This window comes from Lactuca virosa, chromosome 5 (assembly GCF_052849685.1).
Source record: "Lactuca virosa cultivar CGN04683 chromosome 5, Lactuca_virosa_CGN04683_v6, whole genome shotgun sequence".
In the NCBI taxonomy this organism is placed as follows: domain Eukaryota; kingdom Viridiplantae; phylum Streptophyta; class Magnoliopsida; order Asterales; family Asteraceae; genus Lactuca; species Lactuca virosa.
This window is the reverse complement of record NC_136430.1, coordinates 411,480,774-411,485,476: the sequence shown is the minus strand read 5'-3', so window position 1 is coordinate 411,485,476 and position 4,703 is coordinate 411,480,774. Positions and strand designations below refer to the sequence as shown.

Sequence of the window (4,703 nt, the reverse complement as noted above, 5' to 3'; positions counted from 1 at the left end):
GAATAGAATTAAACCAATCACAAAATATGTATTAGTCTTATTGCAATATGTACCATCAGTTATGCTTGAGAAAACACAAATACAAGAAGCACACGTTATAAAATCTTCACTTGAAGACTCCATATTTAGAGTCACCATCTTTCTCTCTCTCATTTTTTTTATGGGTACCATTCTATCTCACAATATTTATGAAAAACCTAGAGACCTTAAACTCCATCACATCCGACCACTGTTACCTCCAACTGATGCTGCCTCCAACACTTCTACCCCTTACCACTGACGACACCCCTCCACCGTCTTCTGTCTCTGTCAACCCATTCACTCTCTCATCAAGGTTTGTGATTTCATTTTTCTTGCTTTTGATTGTCTACTTGGGTCTACACCATCATGATACCACAAAGATCTTTCTCTCTACCATCTCTTTTGTTTGCCTTTTATGTTTAACAATGTGTGTATAAGGTTACAGGTTTCATTGCAAGCTTTTGATTGTCGTTCTATAACAACCTCAACCACAAAGGTCTCTCTACCCTCTTTTTGTGTTTGCATGTTTTTGTTTTAACTATGTGTGTGTATGTTTCCAGGTTTCGAAATGTGAAGTTTGTCATTGTTTTAACCAACTGTAACATCTGAATAATGTATTTTTTCCTTTTTAATCAAGAATGGTGAGGTTAGGTTTGTATTTTGTAAAAAAAAAATGTGATTGTTTTTATTTGTATAGCTTTCTTAATCAGTGACGATGTTTAAAAACATGTTGCTTTTGTTATGGGCAATGTGATTTTGTCATGGTTGGAAATATGTGGCTTTTTTGTGGGTAATAATATGGTTTAAAAATATGTATGCCTTTGCTTCTGGAATATCAAACTTCTTGTTTGGTGAAATTATTGAAATAGTAAAAAATGGTAAGAGATGTAATCTCATAACACTGAAAAAAAATTAAGGACAATAATTTTTTATGGGGGAGAGACTATACATGTGTCTGATCACATTTATAATATATAAATATATTATATAAGACGTTTAAATATATTTACAAGTGAAAATTATGGGTGATATAAACTACATTTAATTAGTCCCTATAAAACTTTTGATTTTCCGAGGCGTTACGTTTTACTTGCCTAGGGGTTATCTTTTTGATCATATAAAAGTAATATTTCCTAAGAAAAGTAACAGTAGCTTTCACTGCTCTACGTATTTTATTTAGCATGGAAATGAAAGGAGCAAAATATCATTTTCCACGAAATTATGTCCTTTGTTTTTTTTTTCGTCACTTTTTTCTATATGAATACATAAGGTTCTAGGTTGAATGACATTTCTCGATTTAATTTTGACTATTCTTATTCTATATTGATGATGAGATATTAGTAACAACATTTAACATGTTAATAGATAAAATTAAACTAATGAAAAAATAATAGTTATACGATTATGATATATATATATATATATATATATATATATATATATGGAAAAGGGAATATACATTACAGCCCCACCTAAGCTTAGGTACTAAACCTCTTGAAAATACATTGTTTTACTATATAAAGATTACGGTTAATGGATTCACGATTAATACTTCAAGATGTAAATTCAAGATCGACACAATAGGGTTTAGGGTTTAGATTTAGGGTTTAGGGTTTAGGATTTAGGGTTTAGGGTTTAGGGTTTAGATTTAGGGTTTAGGGTTTAGGATTTAGGGTTTAGGGTTTAGGGTTTAGATTTAGGGTTTAGTGTTTTGGTTTAGGGTTTAGGGTTTAAGGTTTAGGGTTTAGATTTAGGGTTTAGGGTTTAGGGTTTAAATTTTAGGGTTTAGGGTTTAGGTTTAGGGTTTAGTAATGTTCACTTGGGTGAAGTAATAAACGATAATTGAGGAAAGAAAACAGAGATGGTAAAACGATAATGAAAGAAAGAAATGTTGTGGAGGATGATATATTTACCAAGTGAAACCAAACTGGGTATATTTAGCATGTTAAAACGACATATTTTAGAAGTTTAGTACCTAAGCTTAGGTGGGGCTGTAATGTATATTCCCTATCCCCATATATATATATTGGACACGAAATGTATTTCTTTTTTACATTAAGCATATAAAAAGTCATTAAGGTAGTTGTTTGGCATTATCTTGCATAACTTTTTTATTAGATATTATAATACAATAACAAAAATATATAGTAAAGGTACAAAAGTAGGAAAATATAATATGAAAATTACGTATCAATAGATGGATTAAAAAGAAGTGACTCTTTAGTGTGCGAAAGACTAAAAAATTATTTTATTATTATACGACGATCTCTATTATTTATAAGAGGATTAAGTATTTATGGTTGACAAGAGTTCAACTAAAGGATTTTTTAATTTCTTATCACCTTTCTAATAAATAAATAACTTCAATCTCCTACTATCATGTGTCAAAGTCTTTAACTGTCATGTGTCTGCCTCTTAATCTTCCAATGATTGGTTTCTCGTTCACATCCACGTACATCCCAAAAAATCAGAAAACAAATTCGAGAAATCAGCAATACAGAGTCTTTTTGCTACTAATTAGCAAGATCAAAACCTATTTCATGGAAATCCATTCCAAAATTAAAGCCAACCTATTTATTTATACGATTCCTGCTCCCGCTCGACTACTCCCTTCTTACTGATCGAAGATTGTTGTTGTCGGTTAAATTCCAACCTAATTCTTTGATTTAGGGCAAATTCCAAGCTTTTTCAACACCAAAACCCCTGTATTGGTTTCGCCTGAAACACAGGATTTGTTTATGTGTAGGTAGATTCTTTTCTGCTTTATTAAAGTTTAGGAACAAAATGGAGGGTTGTGATCAAAGCAAGGTATTTGTGGGTGGGTTATCATGGGAAACAACAGAGGATGTGTTGAGAGAACACTTCGGAAAGTATAGAAAGGTTATGGACGTTGTAATTGCTAAAGATAGAATCATTGGAACTTCTCGTGGATTTGCATAGAATCACTGGAAGTTCTTGTGGATTTGCGTTGATTTGCGTTTATTTCCTTCTCTAAAGCATCCGCTTTGAATGAAGTTCTTCTTAATACACATAGGATTCTTGGGAGAACGGTTTGTTTTCTGTAATCCCCTACTTATTACTTCTAATTTGCTTAATTAGTCTGTTTGATTTCATATTACTCCCTAAATCGCATGAAAAATCCATCAATATATTTGCATGTTGTTGTTCAAGATAATCCTTGACTAAATTGTTTCACGGTTTAATTGAATTAAGATGATCCTTTTTGACATATGCTTTCTGATTCTTAACAGGTTGAAGTGAAAAAGGTTGTACCAAGACACGAATACAACCAAAACAGATTAAATAAAAAAGGTAAAACTAACGATGTTATTATTAGCAACAATAATATAAAAACTATGAAGATTTTTGTAGGGGGTTACCTAAGGTCTATTTTGAAAAATTCGGTAGAATTACAGATGTAGTTGTGATGCGTGACAACATAACACATAGGCCAAGAGGTTTTAGTTTTATCACTTTTGATTCTAAAGATTCTGTTGAACAAGTTATGCAAAAAAGTTTCCATGAATTATGTGGGAAGCTTGTGGAGGTCAAAAAGGCTGTACTAAAAGATGATAATGGTGGTGGGAATGGAATCAACAATTACCTCTCTGGTGGGAATGGAATAGGCAATTACTTTGTTCCTGTTTACGGTGGTTATCCTTATGGTTATTATCGATGATTTAACTATGGTTTAATCAACACAAAATATGTTAGAATGTTATAACTTAAATTTTTGTTTTTGTGAAAAAAGTCAATTATGCCCAATGATAACAATGTACTTCCAAAGTACATTGCTATTGTTGGGAGCTGTTCAAAAATATGTGCGTTATTGTGTATTACCATTTTATCCTTTCAGCAAAGTGATGCATATGATTTCGTTGCGTAGTATTTTTAAACTAATGTTGAATATCGTCACTGAAAGAAACTATTCATCAAATATAACAATTTGATGTCGGTTGAAAGAAAACCGATCGTCGCTTCGTTAAAATGCAACTAATTGCAATCAAGAACATGATTGCTAGAACTTATTTGCTAAAATGAAACTAAACATCGTCCGCTGCATCGCGCGGGTACCCCACTAGTATATATATATATATATATATATATATATATATATATATATATATATATATATATATATATATATATAAAGAAATGAAAGTTATGAACAGTGAAGTTCCTAACTTTTTGGCAGTTTTGGTCCTTTATTTATGTATATATGTTAAAATCCATCTCTTTTCTGCCTCCATCCTTTTATGTCACAGGTGTTTATTCCCTTCAATTTGAGGGTTTTGTTATGTCTGTCGTCAGTTGTGCTTTTGTCGGTTCTTCCTCCACGTGTTCGTCTGTCGTATTTTTTTGGATTACTCATCTACATCGCTTCCTCGATTTTGTTTCCTTCCCCACCGCCTATTTTATCCAATAACTTCCGGATTGTTCTAATTTTTTTGACCTTATTTCTTCTGCTTCTCTCTCATCCGTTCTCACTCTTCTCTCAAGCGATCATCGCTCACACCATTGCCGATTTTCAATCGGTCGTCTCAATATTAAGATCGTATGCTCCAAATGAGAAAACGCCAAATCACATCCAACATATTTGTGCTTCCTTCTTCGGCTTCTCTTTGTACATCCGACCCCTTCTCTCTTTCTTCTTTATTAGCGTTTAAAGGAAGCATCAGCTG

At 32.3% G+C, this 4,703-nt stretch overlaps 1 pseudogene; it reads left to right on the top strand.

Moving 5' to 3' along the window:
* The first annotated feature begins 2,805 nt into the window (after positions 1–2,805).
* Positions 2,806–3,700, top strand: LOC145113977 (RNA-binding protein 1 pseudogene; annotated as a pseudogene).
* Positions 3,701–4,703: the final 1,003 nt, after the last annotated feature.